Genomic DNA, 22,298 nt, shown 5'->3' with positions numbered 1-22,298 from the left:
GTCGTTGTCCTGTTGGAAGGTGAACCTTTGACCCAGTCTAAGGTCCTGAGCACTCTGGAGCAGGTTTTCATCAAGGATCTCTCTGTATTTTTCTCTGCTCATCTCTCCCTCAATCCTGACTAGTCTCCCAGTCCCGGCAGCTGAAAAACATCCCCACAGCATGATGCTGCCACCACCATGCTTCACCATGGGGATGGTGATGTGACGCTTGGCATTCAGGCCAAAGAGTTCAATCTTGTTTTCACCAGACCAGAGAATCTTGTTTCTCATGGTCTGAGAGTCCTTTAGGTGCCTTTTGGCAAACTCCAAGCGGGCTGTCATGTTCCTTTTACTGAGGAGTGGCTTCCATCTGGCCACTCTACCATAAAGGCCTGATTGGTAGAGTGCTGCAGAGATGGGAGAACCTCCCAGAAGGACAACCATCTCCACAGAGGAACTCTGGAGCTTTGTCAGAGTGACCATCGGGTTCTTGGTCACCTCCTGACCAAGGCCCTTCTCCCCAAATTGCTCAGTTTGGTCGGGCGGCCAGGTCTAGGAAGAGTCTTGGTGGTTCCAAACTTCTTCCATTTAATAATGATGGAGGCCACTGTGTTCTTGGGGACCTTCAATGCTGCAGAAATCTTTTGGTACCCTTCCCCAGATCTGTGCCTCGACACAATCCTGTCTCGGAGCTCTACGGACAATTCCTTCGACCTCGTGCCTTGTTTTTTGCTCCGACATGCACTGTCTACTACACCGCTATTGTCCTCAACTTCTTTCTTTTCTCCCTCCTCCTCTTGGACAATTACATTAAAAGCACAGGCAGGCTTCCCTCCAATGGATGTTCTCTCATGACTTTTAAGACTTCTTAGCTGAGTGAATCCCTCCCCACACAGAGAGCAGTGGTAAGGCTTCTCCCCTGTAGGTACTCTATGTGTAAGGCTTCCAGAATGAATGATGAAGCTCTTCCCACATTTGGTGCAGTGGTACGGCTTCTCTACACTATGTACAATCTCATGCCTCGTGAGGTTGACTTTTACACTGAAACTCTTCCCACATGTGGCACTGTGGAATGGTTTCTCTCGAGTGTGTACACTCTGATGATTCTTTAGCTTACCAGAGGAACTGAAACTCTTCCCACATTGAGGACAGGGGTAACGACCACAACCAGATAGTCTTGATGTATCTGGGTCAACTACACCACTAGGTTCCTGCTCTTCCCTCTTTTCCTTATCGATTTCCTCATCCTCCTCCTCTTTGACAATCACATTGAAAGTACAGGTAGGCTTCTTTCCACTGTGTGATTTCTTATGAGTTTTCAGGTCTCCTGCTCGATTGAAACACTTCCCGCAAAGAGAGCAGTGGTAAGGTTTCTCCCATGTATGTAGTCGCTGGTGTTCCTTAAGGCTTCCTGAGTGATTGAAGCTCTTCCGACACGTGGTGCCGTGGTAAGGCTTCTCTCCACTATGTACTCTCTCATGTCTCTTAAGATGTACTTTCTCACTGAAACTCTTCCCACATGCCGAGCAGTCAAAAGGTTTCTCTCCAGTGTGTACTCTTTGATGATTCTTTAGATGAGTTGAGGAACTGAAACACTTTCCACATTGAGGACAGGGGTAACTCCCACAACCAGGCAGTCTTGATGCTGTGGAACTGGGCTCGTTGACTGAGTCTGAGTTGGGCATCTCTCCTGTAAGAATATGAACAGATTTAGGGTAAGAAACAGACAGAGGAACAAAGGCTTTAAGTTTAATAATGCAGGATTCAGTCATTAGAATTAACAGAGTATTGAAATAAATACTTTGCAATGGGCTTGTTGCATCACACATAGATAATACAATTGTCGAATTACAATGCATTGCCCATTGGTCTGTAGCCATTTTGTTTTGGCACTCGCCTTCCCTCTTACACATACAGAAGCCTGAGGGGTATACTACAAAAAGCAGAATCAATGAGCTAACCAGATAAATTGCCTAAATATTCATAAATATTTTTTAAAGATATATATATATATATATTTTTTACCTTTATTTAACCAGGCAAGTCAGTTAAGAACATATTCTTATTTTCAATGACGGCCTAGGAACAGTGGGTTAACTGCCTGTTCAGGGGCAGAACGACAGATTTGTACCTTGTCAGCTCGGGGGTTTGAACTCGCAACCTTCCGGTTACTAGTCCAACGCTCTAACCACTAGGCTACGCTGCCGCCCCATGATAGACATTGTCATGGTCTAATTAACTCAACAACCAAAAACCTAAGTTTACATTTCTTAATGAACCAGAAAAACAACTCAAAATAGCTATTGGTTATCAAAGTTAGCTGACCAACTCATTGCTTTGTAGTTTACCTCTCTGAACCAAAGAGGATGTTAGCCTGAATTTACCTGGGTCAACCGAGTCCCTGTCATCCTCTCGCTCTTCCCCCTCCCCCTCATTGATTTCTCTCTCCTCCTCCTCCTCTTTGACAATCACATTGAATTCCACTGTTTGATTGCAGTCCCCCAGCTTCACTAATAGCACCTCTGGAGCCCGCTGTGAGCTTCTCTGGGCGGGAACACCCCATCCAGAACCAGACATGGTATGTTGGGTAGATCTAAAAAAAAAAGAGGAGACCGAAAGAGTTCAGCGTGAGACTTTCAAACCTTGATCGTGGTATAGCTCTGGAAAAGACAAAAATGTATCATCTAAGCAAGTTAAATGATGGAAAATGATTTAATCCGACTTCAGGCACACCTAGGTAGATATGTTTGCTCGGAAGAGGTGGTTTTAAGTTAAAAAAGGACGCCTCCAGAGGAAGTTGCCACCGTTATTTTGATATAATTCCACTGAAAAAATACCCACAGCATGATGCTGTCACCACGCTTCCCTGTAGGGATGGTACTGGCCAGGTGATGAGCGGTGGCTAGTTTCCTCCCGACATGATGCTTGGCATTCAGGCCAAATAGTTTAATTTTAGTTTCATCAGACCAGACAATCTGGTTTGGTCAGAGTCCTTTAGGTGCCTTTTGGCAAACTCCAAGCGGGCTGTCATGTGCCTTTTACTGAGGAGTGGCTTTCATCTGGCCACTCTACCGGAAAGACTTGATTGGTAGAGTGCTGCAGAGATGGGAGAACTTTCCAGAAGGACAACCATCTCCACAGTGGAACTCTGGAGGTCTGTCAGAGTGCCCATCGGGTTCTTGGTCACCTGGCCGGGGGCCAGCTCTAGGAAGAGTCTTGGTGGTTCCAATCTTCTTCCATTTAAGGATGATGGAGGCCACTGTGTTCTCGGGAACATTCAATAGTGCAGAAATGTTTTGGTACCCTTCCCCAGATCTGTGCCTCGACACAATCCTGTCTCGGAGCTCTACGGACAATTCCTTCAACCTCATGGCTAGGTTTTTGCTCTGACATGCACTGTCCACTCTGGGGCCATACATAGACAGGTGTGTGCTTTTCCAAATCATGTCCAATCAATCAATCAATTGAATTTACCGCAGGTGAACAACAATCAAGTTGTAGAAACATCTCAAGCATGATCAATGGAATCAGGATGCACTTGGGCTCAATATCGAGTCTCATAGGAAAAGGTCTGAATACTTAAGTAAATAAGGTATGTTTTATTTTTAATAAATTGGGGGAGTATTTAATCCATTTTAGAATGAGGCGGTAACATAACAGAATGTGGAAAAAGTCAGGGGTCTGAATACTTTCTGAATGCACTGTATCATGGTGTACAAGACTCTGATTCGCACCTGTCTGAGTGGACAAATGGTGTGGATGGTACAGTCCCATCAGTCGAACACAGTGGTTCCCAAACTTTTTATAGTCCCGTACACCTTCAAACATTCAACCTCCAGCTGCGTACCAGCTGTGTACCCCTCTAGCACCAGGGTCAGCACACACTCACATTTCTAATGGTCATGTTTCATTTTTAAATGTCTGGGAGAGTGAAATGGATGAGTAACGTTTCCCGGTTATTGTGAATGGATGAAACGGTTATTGTGATTGGATGAGTAACTGTTATTGTGATTGGATGAGTAACGGTTATTGTGATTGGATGAGTAATGAGTAACGGTTATTGTGATTGGATGAGTAACGGTTATTGTGATTGGATGAATGTAGTAACGGTTATTGGATGATTGGATGAGTAACTGTTATTGTGATTGGATGAGTAACTGTTATTGTGATTGGATGAGTAACTGTTATTGTGATTGGATGAGTAACGGTTATTGTGATTGGATGAGTAATGGTTATTGTGATTGGATGAGTAACTGTTATTGTGATTGGATGAGTAACGGTTACTGTGAATGGATGAGTAACGGTTATTGTGAATGGATGAGTAACGGTTATTGTGAATGGATGAGTAACGGTTATTGTGAATGGATGAGTAACGGTTATTGTGAATGGATGAGTAACGGTTATTGTGAATGGATGAGTAACGGTTACTGTGAATGGATGAGTAACGGTTATGAGTAACTTACTGTGAATGGATGAGTAACGGTTACTGTGAATTACTGTGAATGGATGAGTAACGAATGTTATATCTATACAGCACCTTCTGGCATGACATAATAGACACGCAGCTCTTGCTCTTTACCTTCTTTTTCTTGATCTCCAGTATTTACAAACAACTAGTCACATTTATTCCGCACATCTGACTTCCCCTTTACCTCCTGAGCAACCAATAAAAGTCCTCTGCATCCATTTTCTACGGTTATGGTTTTTTCTACGGAGGTTTTGGAGTTATATAAACCAACTTCCCTTTTGTGATTATGATATGCTTTAGGTCAGGCCCTGTTGGTCACGTGCATACATCTCACATAAAGAGAGCAAGGGTTGAGGGATTAGGGAATGTTTATCCTAAACTAAATGGGGGATTTTTGGGAACATTACTGTTCAGCCAGAAATGGCTAAAATGATGTTGCAGTTTAGGCCACACGGACAGCGCGATAAACACTATGTTCTGTGGTGGTCACTGCCGCAGGGAGGCGAGACAACGGGGGCTAGTCTGTCACTTGCAATCTTTAAAAAATGTTTTTAACACAGTACAGCAAGTCTGAGCCTGGCTCACCACATTCAAATAAATTGCTGGTTGGACTCCCTCTAGTAATTTGTGTCTTAATTAATAAATCAAACAGTGTGCTTAAAGCATCAGACAAGCTAAATGAATATATTTGATTAAAACACATAGGATGTGTCTATACATGGAAAAGTTCAAAGAACAGGCAACTCTGGGTCGACCAAGATTTTTACTTTAAATTGTCATTTTAGTCGGAGACGGTCCGAGATTTCAGTTAAGTCACATTTTTATTTTATGAAGTTATTTCCGTTGGATCCTAGTTCTTTAGGCTTTATCATGCCACTATATTCAACAGTTCCTTAGGCTTTATCATGCCACTATATTCAACAGTTCCTTAGGCTTTATCATGCCACTATATTCAACAGTTCCTTAGGCTTTATCATGCCACTATATTCAACAGTTCCTTAGGCTTTATCACGCCACTATATTCAACAGTTCCTTAGGCTTTATCATGCCACTATATTCAACAGTTCCTTAGGCTTTATCACGCCACTATATTCAACAGTTCCTTAGGCTTTATCATGCCACTATATTCAACAGTTCCTTAGGCTTTATCACGCCACTATATTCAACAGTTCCTTAGGCTTCATCATGCCACTATATTCAACATGCTGTTTGTTTCGCTCTTTCTTCCGCACAGTGTTGCCAACAATTTCAGTGAGAATCGCTATTTGGTCCCCGATGTAGCGTTTTCACCCCCTCCCCTTGTGCTTCTCTGCCTGTGTGTGCCGTTGCTGTGACTTCCGTTACAGACAGCTTTCGCAGCAGAACTGAGTGGGAAAAGTCGCTAAATGCTATCAAAATTAGGGATGCACGATATAGGTCAGTAAGAGTATTGGAATTGGCCGATATTAGCTAAAAATGCCAACATCGACCCGCTGTCTTGTTTAAAGCTGACGTGCCATACCTATATAACGTAGGTAGATGACGTAATGACACTACAACAAATATAGCTCTACACGTGCAACACAGCATTCCTAACCTACCAGCCCACAATGCCAACATCGACCCGCTGTCTAGTTTAACGCTGACGTGCCATACCTTTATAACGTAGGTAGATGACGTAATGACGCCACAACAAATATAGAGCTACACAGCATTCCTAACCCAGCCCACAATGTCTGCTGTGTGGATGGAGCAGTCAACAAGTCCAGCAGTCATTTGAAAGATTAAAAAAAACATTTCAGTGAGACAACTCAAAAGACTAAATCCATTAATGCCAAGATAATGTAATTCATTGTCCTTAATAATCAACCGTTCTGTCTTGGATGATGTTGGCTTTCGCCAACTGGTCGAGCACCGGTACCACACTACCAAGTAGAGGCTGTTTTTCAGATGTTGCCCACACTACCAAGTAGAGGCTGTTTTTCAGATGTTGCCCACACTACCAAGTAGGAGCTGTTTTTCAGATGTTGCCCACACTACCAAGTAGGAGCTGTTTTTTCAGATGTTGCCCACACTACCAAGTAGGAGCTGTTTTTCAGATGTCGCCCACACTACCAAGTAGAGGCTGTTTTTCAGATGTTGCCCACACTACCAAGTAGGAGCTGTTTTTCAGATGTTGCCCACACTACCAAGTAGAGGCTGTTTTTCAGATGTTGCCCACACTACCAAGTGTTTTTCAGAGGCCCACACTGTAGGAGCTGTTTTCAGATGTTGCCCACACTACCAAGTAGGAGCTGTTTTTCAGATGTTGCCCACACTACCAAGTAGGAGCTGTTTTTCAGATGTTGCCCACACTACCAAGTAGGAGCTGTTTTTCAGATGTTGCCCACACTACCAAGTAGAAGCTGTTTTTCAGATGTTGCCCACACTACCAAGTAGGAGCTGTTTTTCAGATGTTGCCCACACTACCAAGTAGGAGCTGTTTTTCAGATGTTGCCCACACTACCAAGTAGGAGCCCACACTGTTTTTTTCAGATGTTGCCCACACTACCAAGTAGGAGCTGTTTTTCAGATGTTGCCCACACTACCAAGTAGGAGCTGTTTTTGCCCACAGATGTTGCCCACACTACCAAGTAGGAGCTGTTTTTCAGATGTTGCCCACACTACCAAGTAGGAGCTGTTTTCAGATGTTGCCCACACTACCAAGTAGGAGCTGTTTTTCAGATGTTGCCCACACTACCAAGTAGGAGCTGTTTTTCAGATGTTGCCCACACTACCAAGTAGGAGCTGTTTTTCAGATGTTGCCCACATACTACCAAGTAGAGGCTGTTTTTCAGATGTTGCCCACACTACCAAGTAGGAGCTGTTTTTCTGTTTTTACAGATGTTTTTCAGATGTTGCCCACACTACCAAGTAGAGGCTGTTTTTCAGATGTTGCCCACACTACCAAGTATGAGCTGTTTTTCAGATGTTGCCCACACTACCAAGTAGAGGCTGTTTTTCAGATGTTGCCCACACTACCAAGTAGGAGCTGTTTTTCAGATGTTGCCCACACTACCAAGTAGAGGCTGTTTTTCAGATGTTGCCCACACTACCAAGTAGGAGCTGTTTTTCAGATGTTGCCCACACTACCAAGTAGGAGCTGTTTTTCAGATGTTGCCCTACCAGAGTATTGTTGAAACACACGTCTATGAGCTACTTGCATCACTGCCATTTGCTTCACGGCTGACATTTGGACCGGCGATGAGCGTTCGAGTCTGACAGCAAAGCGGTTCTCCAAGGATTTCATACTGAGGAAAGCTGTATTGCATGCTCAAAAAATGTGCTGGTTCTCATGCCTGCTCCAAAAAAAAAAAAAAAAGACAGAATTTGGGGTTAACTTGGAAAAGTATTCTAGTAGAGGCTGTGAACAAGCGGTTCGGTGGCATTCTCTCTGAGACTCTTTACTGTGTCGCCACCATGCTCGATGCTAGGTACAAGACCAGCTACTTCTTTAACAGGCATTCTCTCTGAGCCACTTTACTGTGTCGCCACCATGCTAGGTACAAGACCCCCTACTTCGATGCAGACAAGAAACAGGGTTTACGTGAAATGTTAGACACAGCTGGACAAGATGTAAACAGACAGTGACAGTGCTCACCAAGGAAGAGGCGCCACGGACAGACAGAGCTGAAACTTCACTGCTTGACATGTATGATGAAATCCCGGTTGAGAATTAAACGACTGAACAAATGAACAACGAAACAGCACAGCAAGTAAGTGAAAGAAATGGGTTTTGATTATGTTCTACTGGTAATGGGGACATACGTAAATGCCCAAAAAATAACTGTGTGCATTTCAACTATTTAACTACTCATAGTTCAAAGGCCGCAATTTTTTTTAAATAAATCGGTATAGTTTTTTTTTTAAAGGCAAGAAAAATATCAGATATTGTCCAAAAATGTAATATCTAATCAAAACCATAGAAATCTTCCCAATGGCAGCCTAAAAAAAAGTAGCTAAATTTGTCACTAAGAATAACGAGGGGTAAACAAACTCTAAATGCAGCAACAAAGTCCCTAACTTGCCAACAGCTTCCGCATCGCGCAGAACGTCATTGATATTCTGAAAAGTTGGGTCTAACAAGAAAAATGATTGGACCTTCCTTAGAACGTCTTGGTTCTGTTAACTGACTGACTGGGTCAACGGAGAGACAATGCTCTTGATCAATCAACCATCCCTTAGCTTGCCATATGCTTCCCAGTAGAAACAATTTGCCCATATATTTTGATGACATTTTTGTTTGTATGTTTTTTCCCCTTTGACTGTTCGAGCGTACACAATTTTCTTGAGGCAAGCTGAAGTCTAGTATCCAAAGTCTACACCCCCGTCTGTGATTGGTCAACTGTGGGGAAGGCTTGTTGTCATTCAAGGACAGACTCCTTTTAATGCAAATTCAAATGAAATACTGCTCCAAAACATCGTAGTTAGATGACAAATTGCACGACTAATACCTCAGTAAAAAAAAACTCAAATTAAACTTTGGGTCAAACTGGATTTAAGATGATTGGCATCTCTTTAATATGACCTCTTATAATAAAATTGCTATAGTTCATTTTTACAAGTTTTGTTTGAGCTGCAAAAGTCTAATTGAAAACAGTATTGGTATTGTTGAATTCGATTTTCATAATAGCAAGGTAGGACTGGTGATTTGGTTAGCTAAACAAGCAACTCTGTTTGGTTACCACAGCAACTACTGTAGCTATCTAGAAAAACTTGCTAGCTACTTCAGTGGATGTTGAACACATTTCTACCGGCAAATGTTGTTAAATTATAGCCGTGGTATGAAAGCGATCATCAACGCAGGGCTCTATGGGTTCTCTATGGGTTCTCTGGAAAATAAGTAAGTTTTATCAGTTCCCTGAAAACACCTCCCTGAAAACACCTTCCCTCATTATTTTCCATAGAAATAACCCTCGTTGATTATCCCTTAAGTACACCGCGGGTATGATAAGACCAATATTTTTACTGGTCTAATTACTTTGGTAACCAGTTTATAATAGCATAAGGTGTTTTGTTTGTTTTATACCTTTATTTAACTAGGCAAGTCAGTCCTTATTTACAATGACGGCCAACACCGGCCAAACCCAGATGACGCCGGGCCAATTGTAATATAATAATATATGCCATTTAGCAGACGCTTTTATCCAAAGCGACTTACAGTCATGTGTGCATACATTCTACGTATGGGTGGTCCCGGGGATCGAACCCACTACCCTGGCATTACAAGCGCCATGCTCTACCAACTGAGCTACAGAAGGACCACGACGCCCTATGGGACTCCCAACCACGGACGATTGTGATACAGCTGGATTTGAACCAGGGTGTCTGTAGTTGCGCATCTAGCACTGAGATGCAGTGCCTTGGATCACTGGGCCACTCCGGAGCCCATGGCCAAGGGCTGTGTCCAGGTAGCCGACGCAGACTCCCCGCGGTTGGAGCCGGCTCCCCGCGGTTGGAGCCGACTCCCCGCGGTTGGAGCGGGGGTGGAGCCGACTCCCCGCGGTTGGAGCCGACTCCCGCGGTTGGAGCCGACTCCCGCGGTTGGAGCCGACTCCCCGCGGTTGGAGCCGACTCCCCGCGGTTGGAGCCGACTCCCCGCGGTTGGAGCCGACTCCCCGCGGTTGGAGCCGACTCCCCGCGGTTGGAGCCGACTCCCCGCGGTTGGAGCCGACTCTTGCTCTACTCCCAAACCCGCTTTAATGCATATTTAGGGCTAATTAAACTGATGCATTTAGCCATGTTCAACTTCAATACACTGGCACCATGAAGAATAGCTTAACCAGTCATTGATAGCCTAATATATACTTTTGGTGAATTTATGATGCATTGCTAGACAGATAACCAAGATTTAGCCTACGTGCACGGTTGTGGTTGCCCCGATGATCCTCTGTCTAACTCGCTGGCTCTTCTTTCTCTTCACTATGAAAAACGCTAGTGTGTGTTTAGTGTGTTGATAGCCCCTACTTTAGTGAACTTGTGCAAATACAGTATTGCGATAGCCTACTTCTTTTGATTACCAATGCATGGTTCTGGCTGTGCCCCCCCCCCCCCATCTCTTTCTCCCCCCCTCGCTCTTTCTTTGCTGTGAGTTTGTTTTCAAAGTAGACTACAGCCAATAGTTTCCTTAAGGAGTTGATTCCTAGTGGAATCGAAGCTTAACAAGGAATAGATTCGACCTCCCACCACTATATCCAGGCACGCCACGTGGCGCACAGGAACAGCCCTTAGCGGTGGTATATTTGCCATATACCACACCTCCTCTGGCCTTATTGCATAAATCTACATGACGACTCTCTTATTCTGAAGGATTCCAAACAAAAACCGTGACCCGGAAGTATTTAGTTACTCTTCAAATCAAATTGTTTTGGTCACATACACTTATTTATCAGATGCTATTTTGAGTGTAGCGAAACGCTTGTGTGCCTGCTTCACAGCGCCATTATTTTTTTGATCGAAACAATACAATTACTACAAGTTATGTCGACATAACGTTATCATGCAAATTAATAAATTGTGGAAAACGGTTCAGGGATTAGCTGTTTTCATAACAGATAGCAAGAGTTTAGCAACGGTTAACCCAGTCAATTTAGCTTCCTACAGTGGTTCAGATTAACCTTGCTGTAGTTATAGACATTTTGTTTAGCTATCTGTGGCTAAACAATGAGCTGGCGGTCGGCTGGTTAGCTAATGCCTCGCCACAGTCAGTTTACTCACAATGAGACGACAGGTGGCTAACTATTAAGTAAAAGTCACTTCAACCGTTACCCCAAAATGTTAGTTTGTTAGCTAGCTATCGACACAAACGGGTTGAACGGGAGATGTGTTGCTAACTGGCTAACAGCTAACTAGCTGGGGGAACAACAAAACCAGGCCGCGGAAACCAGTGCGGTTTAATCATGTAAATGCGTTAGTTTACAGACCGTGCTACAAGCTCACGTTTAACATGTTTTTGAAATTAGCAATAGGTTACCTTGAACTGATTTCCTGTAGCTAATTATTTAGCCGAGAAGAACTTGATGAAATGGCGAAGGTCTCGTTAGAGCAAGCGGAAACATTCATCCACTTCCCGAGTGCGTTTGGTCTGGTTGATGAGATGCGGCAGAAAATGTTCGTGAGCGTCGTATCAGCGTAGAGTCCTGCTTCTGCCGGAAATGCGTCTTCTTCTTCGGTGTGGTTGAACGGCGTTTGGCATCCAATACATGTTGCACTTCCGCCGCCACCATCTAGACTGGAGTAGAACTCCCTTATAGTTTATTTGAAAAAAATACATGAACAAATACCATATAACACTCACTCAAGATAAAAAATCTATCGTTCTGCCCCTGAACAAGGCAGTTAACCCACTGTCCCAGGTAGGCCATCATTGTAAATAAGAATTTGTTCTTAACTGACTTGCCTAGTTAAATAAAGCTTCTTATATATACACTATATAAAGACACAGCCCCAGTATATACTATATACAGACACAGCCCCAGTATATACTATATATAGACACAGCCCCAGTATATACTATATAAAGACACAGCCCCAGTATATACTATATACAGACTCAGCCCCAGTATATACTATATAAAGACACAGCCCCAGTATATACTATATAAAGACACAGCCCCAGTATATACTATATAAAGACACAGCCCCAGTATATACTATCCGAGTTGGGCATCTCCGGCGCGGCCCACGCTTGGATTGCGTCCTACCTGACAGGTCGCTCCTACCAGGTGGCGTGGCGTGGCGAGAATCTGTCTCCTCACCACGCGCTCTCACCACTGGTGTCCCCCAGGGCTCTGTTCTTGGCCCTCTCCTATTCTCGCTATACACCAAGTCACTTGGCTCTGTCATAACCTCACATGGTCTCTCTTATCATTGCTATGCAGACGACACACAATTAATCTTCTCCTTTCCCCCTTCTGATGACCAGGTGGCGACCGCATCTCTGCATGTCTGGCAGACATATCAGTGTGGATGACGGATCACCACCTCAAGCTGAACCTCGGCAAGACGGAGCTGCTCTTCCTCCCGGGGAAGGACTGCCCGTTCCATGATCTCGCCATCACGGTTGACAACTCCATTGTGTCCTCCTCCCAGAGCGCCAAGAACCTTGGCGTGATCCTGGACAACACCCTGTCGTTCTCAACTAACATCAAGGCGGTGGCCCGTTCCTGTAGGTTCATGCTCTACAACATCCGCAGAGTACGACCCTGCCTCACACAGGAAGCGGCGCAGGTCCTAATCCAGGCACTTGTCATCTCCCGTCTGGATTACTGCAACTCGCTGTTGGCTGGGCTCCCTGCCTGTGCCATTAAACCCTTCAACTCATCCAGAACGCCGCAGCCCGTCTGGTGTTCAACCTTCCCAAGTTCTCTCACGTCACCCCGCTCCTCCGTTCTCTCCACTGGCTTCCAGTTGAAGCTCGCATCCGCTACAAGACCATGGTGCTTGCCTACGGAGCTGTGAGGGAACGGCACCTCAGTACCTCCAGGCTCTGATCAGGCCCTACACCCAAACAAGGGCACTGCGTTCATCCACCTCTGGCCTGCTCGCCTCCCTACCACTGAGGAAGTACAGCTCCCGCTCAGCCCAGTCAAAACTGTTCGCTGCCCTGGCCCCCCAATGGTGGAACAAACTCCCTCACGACGCCAGGACAGCGGAGTCAATCACCACCTTCCGGAGACACCTGAAACCCCACCTCTTTAAGGAATACCTAGGATAGGTTAAGTAATCCCTCTCACCCCACCCCCCCTAAGTTTTAGATGCACTATTGTTAAGTGACTGTCCCACTGGATGTCATAAGGTGAATGCACCAATTTGTAAGTCGCTCTGGATAAGAGCGTCTGCTAAATGACTTAAATGTAAATGTAAATATACAGACTCAGCCCCAGTATATACTATATAAAGACACAGCCCCAGTATATACTATATAAAGACACAGCCCCAGTGTATACTATATAAAGACACAGCCCCAGTATATACTATATAAAGACACAGCCCCAGTATATACTATATATAGACACAGCCCCAGTATATACTATATATAGACACAGCCCCCAGTATGTACTATATAAAGACACAGCCCCAGTATATACTATATAAAGACACAGCCCCAGTATATACTATATAAAGACTCAGCCCCAGTATATACTATATAAAGACACAGCCCCAGTATATACTATATAAAGACACAGCCCCAGTGTATACTATATAAAGACACAGCCCCAGTGTATACTATATATAGACACAGCCCCAGTATATACTATATAAAGACTCAGCCCCAGTATATACTATATAAAGACACAGCCCCAGTATATACTATATAAAGACTCAGCCCCAGTATATACTATATAAAGACACAGCCCCAGTATATACTATATAAAGACACAGCCCAAGCCTTCTCAGATGCTGTGCTGCTCATTTAAACAGGAAGGCTCCAGGGCAGGTTTTATTTTGGACAAACTTATCAACGACCTTGTCGTGAAAATCTGACCTGAGTGCTTGAATGAAGTCCTTCTCGACAGAGAGCATGGACAGTGCATTTAGCCTGCCGTTGTTCTGTTGCCAAGCGACCGCGGAACCCGAGGTGTTCCGAGAACACGGCAACGCCTGGATTCTCTTCAGAGTGGGGAACCTTCTGTCAGACTCGGCGGTCTGCATGGGAGTGGTGATGATGATTTTGAGAAGAGAGACAGTCTCTGACAAAACATCCTGGAGCTCGCAGATTGTTTTCAGTGATGACAGAGCTGTTGTACCCCTGTGGAGCTCCGTGTGTTGGTACAGAGAGGTCAATTCATCTTTCAGCTTCCCAGTGTTAACCACCATAGCTTGGCAGCACACTGTAGGGCTGAGCACGGGAAACAGCCTACGAACTTAGAGAAAAGCATGGGATTCACCAGTTTGGCTGCGATTAAAATGGTCGCTATTTTGAGAAAACCTGTGATGCACATGTGTGACGATGACGTCACATGCCGTCCTCATGACCGCTGCAGTTCTCTGTGTCTCTCTCTCTTGTCGTTGTCCGACGTGGGGCCTACGTGTGCTGTGGCCTCAGCTCTCCCCTGTTGGGCTTGAACGTACTTCTCGAAAACTATCAACTGCCTGTTCGATGTCCGCCACGACAACATCCCTCCTGTGTATGTTGACAGTGAGAACATCCACCTCCTGCATGACCCAATAGAAACATTGCAGTAGTTGTAGGAACGTGGGGTCCCTGAGTTTGGCTGACAGGCCGTAAGCCTCTCTGATAGAGTCCTGGTCCCACATCGGCTATGTACTAATATCCTCCACACACTTCAGAAGAGCAATGCGATTCTCCCAAACCACACTGACCGTTTCTCGCTTACAGTTCCACCCTGCAGCTGTAGCTCTATTTTGGCTGATCTTTGAAGAAAGTTTCAAAACAAAAGAAAAATCTGCAAAAAATAACTTTTGAGTTGAGTTGCTGTCGCCGAGCAGATCTGCTGGAGTGTGATGCGTAGCGGGAGTGTGATGCGTAGCGCTGGGATAGGTGAGTTTCAGGTGAGTTTCCAGGTCGGGTACGTCAGCCCCGTCGTACGTCTGACCAATCAGCTTGTGCTCCAGATTCAGTGGCTCCAGCGAACTTAAACATCAGATATATCTTTATGTTTACTAGGATCCCCAATAGCTGACACGATGATGAAAGAAAATTGTGGAAGGACTGGTGAGAGGATTGGTGAGAGGATTGGTGAGAGGATTGGTGAGAGGACTGGTGAGAGGATTGGTGAGAAGGAGCTGGAAGTCTTCTTCCGTTTGGGAGGACTGGTGAGAAGGAGCTGGAAGTCTTCTTCCGTTTGGGAGGACTGGTGAGAAGGAGCTGGAAGTCTTCTTCCGTTTGGGAGGACTGGTGAGAAGGAGCTGGAAGTCTTCTTCCGTTTGGGAGGACTGGTGAGAAGGAGCTGGAAGTCTTCTTCCGTTTGGGAGGACTGGTGAGAAGGAGCTGGAAGTCTTCTTCCGTTTGGGAGGACTGGTGAGAAGGAGCTGGAAGTATTCTTCCGTTTGGGAGGATTGGTGAGAAGGAGCTGGAAGTCTTCTTCCATTTGGGAGGACTGGTGAGAAGGAGCTGGAAGTCGTCTTCCGTTTGGGAGGACTGGTGAGAAGGAGCTGGAAGTCTTCTTCCGTTTGGGAGGACTGGTGGGAGGACTGGTGGGAGGATTGGTGAGAAGGAGCTGGAAGTCATCTTCCGTTTGGGAGGACATGTTACACCGTGGCTGCGGTCTTTACAAGTGTGTCTCAACTCCTCTGGATCACAGAAACGAGTGAAGCAGTCCAAGCAGTGGTGAGGTTTCTGCCTTGAGTTCCTCCCTCGTGTTGTTGCTGGTTTCCTGATACTGTGGTACTGGGCTCGCTGAGTGAGCCTGAGTTGGAGCTCTCTCCTGTGGGAATATATTAACAGATGTGGGATTACAATCAGAAACGTTTTTTTTTTAAATAATACATTGTTTATTTAGAATTCAGGTGTGATTAAAACACCAAACAATACAAAAGGTCTCCCCAAATAAATTACAGCATCTATCAGAATGTATGAGGTTAAAGGGGAAGTTTACCTAAAATCCTAAATTTCCCAAGTGATTACATACATTGAAACTAGTTAGCTGGAGTTTGCCCTCTGGCCCTCTCTCTCCATGCAGTCTAGAACTCTCCCTCTCTCTCCCTGCAGTCTAGAACTCTCCCTCTCTCTCCCTGCAGTCTAGAACTCTCCCTCTCTCCCTGCAGTCTAGAACTCTCCCTCTCTCTCCCTGCAGTCTAGAACTCTCCCTCTCTCTCCTGCAGTCTAGAACTCTCCCTCTCTCCTGCAGTCTAGAACTCTCCCTCTCTCTCCCTACAGTCTAGAACTCTCCCTCTCTCTCCCTGCAGTCTAGAACTCTCCCTCTCTCTCCATGCAGTCTAGAACTCTCACTCTCTCTCCCTGCAGTCTAGAACTCTCCCTCTCTCTCCCTGCAGTCTAGAACTCTCCCTCTCTCTCCCTGCAGTCTAGAACTCTCCCTCTCTCTCCCTGCAGTCTAGAACTCTCCCTCTCTCTCCCTGCAGTCTAGAACTCTCCCTCTCTCTCCCTGCAGTCTAGAACTCTCCCTCTCTCTCCCTGCAGTCTAGAACTCTCCCTCTCTCCCCTGCAGTCTAGAACTCTCCCTCTCTCTCCCTACAGTCTAGAACTCTCCCTCTCTCTCCCTGCAGTCTAGAACTCTCCCTCTCTCTCCATGCAGTCTAGAACTCTCCCTCTCTCTCCCTACAGTCTAGAACTCTCCCTCTCTCTCCCTACAGTCTAGAACTCTCCCTCTCTCTCCCTACAGTCTAGAACTCTCCCTCTCTCTCCCTGCAGTCTAGAACTCTCCCTCTCTCTCCCTGCAGTCTAGAACTCTCCCTCTCTCTCCCTGCAGTCTAGAACTCTCCCTCTCTCTCCCTGCAGTCTAGAACTCTCCCTCTCTCTCCCTGCAGTCTAGAACTCTCCCTCTCTCTCCCTGCAGTCTAGAACTCTCCCTCTCTCTCCCTGCAGTCTAGAACTCTCCCTCTCTCTCCCTGCAGTCTAGAACTCTCCCTCTCTCTCCCTGCAGTCTAGAACTCTCCCTCTCTCTCCCTGCAGTCTAGAACTCTCCCTCTCTCTCCCTGCAGTCTAGAACTCTCCCTCTCTCTCCCTGCAGTCTAGAACTCTCCCTCTCTCTCCCTGCAGTCTAGAACTCTCCCTCTCTCTCCCTGCAGTCTAGAACTCTCCCTCTCTCTCCCTGCAGTCTAGAACTCTCCCTCTCTCTCCCTGCAGTCTAGAACTCTCCCTCTCTCTCCCTACAGTCTAGAACTCTCCCTCTCTCTCCCTGCAGTCTAGAACTCTCCCTCTCTCTCCCTGCAGTCTAGAACTCTCCCTCTCTCCCCTGCAGTCTAGAACTCTCCCTCTCTCTCCCTGCAGTCTAGAACTCTCCCTCTCTCTCCCTGCAGTCTAGAACTCTCCCTCTCTCTCCCTGCAGTCTAGAACTCTCCCTCTCTCTCCCTGCAGTCTAGAACTCTCCCTCTCTCTCCCTGCAGTCTAGAACTCTCCCTCTCTCTCCCTGCAGTCTAGAACTCTCCCTCTCTCTCCATGCAGTCTAGAACTCTCCCTCTCTCTCCCTGCAGTCTAGAACTCTCCCTCTCTCTCCCTGCAGTCTAGAACTCTCCCTCTCTCTCCCTACAGTCTAGAACTGGAAAGCTGCATAAAAGGGTCACGTGACTCGTCTTTCTGTACGATTAACTCTCTGCTCCGTTGTCAGTCAAAGAGTGATTGTGAAATCTGTGAATTGTGGACAGATTCTTTGAAAGGTACTGCCAAATCAGCTATTTAAAAAAAAAAATCTCAAATCACATTGAGTTCCAGTGTTTGACCGCAGTCCTCCAGCTTCACTGACACCGTCTCTGGACCAGGCTGTGAGCTTCTCTGGACTGGAACGCCACAGCCAGAACCCGGTTCAGACATGGTGGGCTAGAGGTGGGTCAGTAGAACCAGAGGCGGTATAAATGGTGAGTTTAAAAAACAAACAGGTTATACCACATTTGGGAAAGGGGTGCAATGTGAACATGTGGTAGTAACACGCTGATGTGGTAGTAAACATTGCAAGCTAGCTTACATTTGAGACATTTAGCAGATACTCTTATCCAGAGCAACATACGAGTGTATAACTTTGCGTAGTCAAAAGCAATAGCTAAATAATATATTATGGACAAAAAACACAATGCATAGTGTTAGCTAGCTAGAAAGATACCAACCTATTGAGCTGCCGTCACCTTCCAACCCAAGACAATGGCTAGTGTAACGTTAGCTAGCTTTACAAGCTAGGATAACAAACACTCTAAAAGACTCAAGAGTTTGTCTGAGACATGCGTTATTTAAATAACTCATTAAAGTTCAAACTGAAAATGTAAAACACATTTAAACGAATTTCCTAGCTACCTGAAATCATTTGTTTGTTGGGATGAGAATATCGGTGGAAAACTATTTGACGCCACCGAGGCAATAACTTCCGGGTGACGTCATGTTGGGTTGAAAAATCCTTCAACATAAGAGTCGTGACCTGTAAACCGTGTGTAAATGGGTAATGAAGGCGAAATAAACGATAGGATTATAATTGTGCATATATTTCCAATCATATACTGGTTATCAAACATGTATTTCTCCACTTATGATCAGCTCTGTGTTTAGCCTTCTCCAGTTATTTTGGAATCGCCTACTATTTACATTTACATTTAAGTCATTTAGCAGACGCTCTTATCCAGAGCGACTTACAAATTGGTGCATTCACCTTATGACATCCAGTGGAACAGCCACTTTACAATAGTGCATCTAAATATTTTAAGGGGGGTGAGAAGGATTACTTTATCCTATCCTAGGTATTCCTTAAAGAGGTGGGGTTTCAGGTGTCTCCGGAAGGTGGTGATTGACTCCGCTGTCCTGGCGTCGTGAGGGAGTTTGTTCCACCATTGGGGAGCCAGAGCAGCGAACAGTTTTGACTGGGCTGAGCGGGAACTGTACTTCCTCAGTGGTAGGGAAGCGAGCAGGCCAGAGGTGGATGAACGCAGTGCCCTTATTTGGGTGTAGGGCCTGATCAGAGCCTGGAGGTACTGAGGTGCCGTTCCCCTCACAGCTCCGTAGGCAAGCACCATGGTCTTGTAGCGGATGCGAGCTTCAACTGGAAGCCAGTGGAGAGAGCAGAGGAGCGGGGTGACGTGAGAGAACTTGGGATGGTTGAACACTAGACGGGCTGCGGCGTTCTGGATGAGTTGTAGGGGTTTAATGGCACAGGCAGGGAGCCCAGCCAACAGCGAGTTGCAGTAATCCAGACGGGAGATGACAAGTGCCTGGATTAGGACCTGCGCCGCTTCCTGTGTGAGGCAGGGTCGCACTCTGCGGATGTTGTAGAGCATGAACCTACAGGAACGGGCCACCGCCTTGATGTTAGTTGAGAACGACAGGGTGTTGTCCAGGATCACGCCAAGGTTCTTAGCGCTCTGGGAGGAGGACACAATGGAGTTGTCAACCGTGATGGCGAGATCATGGAACGGGCAGTCCTTCCCCGGGAGGAAGAGCAGCTCCGTCTTGCCGAAGTTCAGCTTGAGGTGGTGATCCGTCATCCACACTGATATGTCTGCCAGACATGCAGAGATGCGATTCGCCACCTGGTCATCAGAAGGGGGAAAGGAGAAGATTAATTGTGTGTCGTCTGCATAGCAATGATAGGAGAGACCATGTGAGGTTATGACAGAGCCAAGTGACTTGGTGTATAGCGAGAATAAGAGAGGGCCTAGAACAGAGCCCTGGGGGACACCAGTGGTGAGAGCGCGTGGTGAGGAGACAGATTCTCGCCACGCCACCTGGTAGGAGCGACCTGTCAGGTAGGACGCAATCCAAGCGTGGGCCGCGCCGGAGATGCCCAACTCGGAGAGGGTGGAGAGGAGGATCATTCAACACACTAGCAGACATATTTATTTATTTAACCTTTATTTAACTTGGCAAGTCAGTTAACAACAAATTCTAATTTACAATGACGGCCTACCAAAAGGCAAAAGTCATCCTGCGGGGACGGGGGCTGAGATTAAAAATAAAAATAAATTACATAAAAATATAGGACAAAAACACACATCACAACAAGAGACAACACAACACTACCTAAAGAGAGACCTAAGATGACAGCATAGCAAGGCAGCAAGACATGACAACAACATGGTAGCAACAAAGTAGCAGCAGAAAACAGGGTACAAACATTGTTGGGCACAGACAACAGCAGAAAGAGACAACAATACATCACACGAAGCAGCACATATCACACATAGTATCTGATACTATAGTGTGTATGTGTGTAGCCTCCTCATTAGCAGACATAGTATCTGATACTATAGTGTGTATGTGTGTAGCCTCCTCATTAACAGACATAGTATCTGATACTATAGTGTGTATGTGTGTAGCCTCCTCCTATTCAACTCATTAGCAGACATAGTATCTGATACTATAGTGTGTATGTGTGTAGCCTCCTCATTAGCAGACATAGTATCTGATACTATAATGTGTATGTGTGTAGCCTCCTCATTAGCAGACATAGTATCTGATACTATAGTGTGTATGTGTGTAGCCTCCTCATTAACAGACATAGTATCTGATACTATAGTGTGTATGTGTGTAGCCTCCTCATTAGCAGACATAGTATCTGATACTATAGTGTGTATGTGTGTAGCCTCCTCATTAGCAGACATAGTATCTGATACTATAGTGTGTATGTGTGTAGCCTCCTCATTAGCAGACATAGTATCTGATACTATAGTGTGTATGTGTGTAGCCTCCTCATTAACAGACATAGTATCTGATACTATAGTGTGTATGTGTGTAGCCTCCTCATTAGCAGACATAGTATCTGATACTATAGTGTGTATGTGTGTAGCCTCCTCATTAGCAGACATAGTATCTGATACTATAGTGTGTATGTAGGTAGCCTCCTCATTAACAGACATAGTATCTGATACTATAGTCACTATAGTATCAGATACTATGTCTGTTAATGAGTTGAATAGGAGGAGGCTACCTACATACACACTATAGTGTGTATGTGTGTAGCCTCCTCCTATTCAACTCATTAGCAGACATAGTATCTGATACTATAGTGTGTATGTAGGTAGCCTCCTCCTATTCAACTCATTAGCAGACATAGTATCTGATACTATAGTGTGTATGTGTGTAGCCTCCTCATTAACAGACATAGTATCTGATACTATAGTGTGTATGTAGGTAGCCTCCTCCTATTTCAACTCATTAGCAGACATAGTATCTGATACTATAGTGTGTATGTGTGTAGCCTCCTTATTAACAGACATAGTATCTGATACTATAGTGTGTATGTAGGTAGCCTCCTCATTAACAGACATAGTATCTGATACTATAGTCACTATAGTATCAGATACTATGTCTGTTAATGAGTTGAATAGGAGGAGGCTACCTACATACACACTATAGTATAGTGTGTATGTGTGTAGCCTCCTCCTATTCAACTCATTAGCAGACATAGTATCTGATACTATAGTGTGTATGTAGGTAGCCTCCTCCTATTCAACTCACTAGCAGACATAGTATCTGATACTATAGTGTGTATGTGTGTAGCCTCCTCCTATTCAACTCATTAGCAGACATAGTATCTGATACTATAGTGTGTATGTAGGTAGCCTCCTCCTATTCAACTCACTAGCAGACATAGTATCTGATACTATAGTGTGTATGTAGGTAGCCTCCTCCTATTTCAACTCATTAGCAGACATAGTATCTGATACTATAGTGTGTATGTAGGTAGCCTCCTCCTATTTCAACTCATTAGCAGACATAGTATCTGATACTATAGTGTGTATGTGTGTAGCCTCCTCCTATTCAACTCATTAGCAGACATAGTATCTGATACTATAGTGTGTATGTAGGTAGCCTCCTCCTATTCAACTCATTAGCAGACATAGTATCTGATACTATAGTGTGTATGTGTGTAGCCTCCTCCTATTCAACTCATTAGCAGACATAGTATCTGATACTATAGTGTGTATGTAGGTAGCCTCCTCCTATTCAACTCATTAGCAGACATAGTATCTGATACTATAGTGTGTATGTGTGTAGCCTCCTCCTATTCAACTCATTAGCAGACATAGTATCTGATACTATAGTGTGTATGTGTGTAGCCTCCTCCTATTCAACTCATTAGCAGACATAGTATCTGATACTATAGTGTGTATGTAGGTAGCCTCCTCCTATTCAACTCACTAGCAGACATAGTATCTGATACTATAGTGTGTATGTGTGTAGCCTCCTCCTATTCAACTCATTAGCAGACAT

General features: G+C 45.2%; 1 protein-coding gene and 1 long non-coding RNA gene across 2 annotated transcripts in view; one reads left to right on the top strand and one right to left on the bottom strand.

Annotated features, from left to right (window-relative positions):
- Nucleotides 1-15,076: 15,076 nt before the first annotated feature.
- LOC124024910 lies at nucleotides 15,077-18,461 on the bottom strand. Its single transcript, XR_006837103.1, has 3 exons — nucleotides 18,209-18,461; nucleotides 17,808-17,924; nucleotides 15,077-15,855 (listed from the first exon to the last, which is right to left on the bottom strand). It is a non-coding gene; the product is annotated as an uncharacterized LOC124024910 (long non-coding RNA).
- Nucleotides 17,817-22,298, top strand: part of LOC124024909 (vascular cell adhesion protein 1-like) — a 10,712-nt gene continuing 6,230 nt past the window's right edge. Inside the window, exon 1 of the mRNA XM_046338642.1 lies at nucleotides 17,817-17,962. The gene's annotated coding sequence lies outside the window, so the exon portion shown is untranslated. The remainder of the gene's footprint in view (nucleotides 17,963-22,298) is intronic.

Source organism: Oncorhynchus gorbuscha, unplaced genomic scaffold (genome assembly GCF_021184085.1).
Source record: "Oncorhynchus gorbuscha isolate QuinsamMale2020 ecotype Even-year unplaced genomic scaffold, OgorEven_v1.0 Un_scaffold_2065, whole genome shotgun sequence".
Classification (NCBI taxonomy): Eukaryota; Metazoa; Chordata; class Actinopteri; order Salmoniformes; family Salmonidae; genus Oncorhynchus; species Oncorhynchus gorbuscha.
This window is presented reverse-complemented; position numbering and strand designations above follow the sequence as displayed.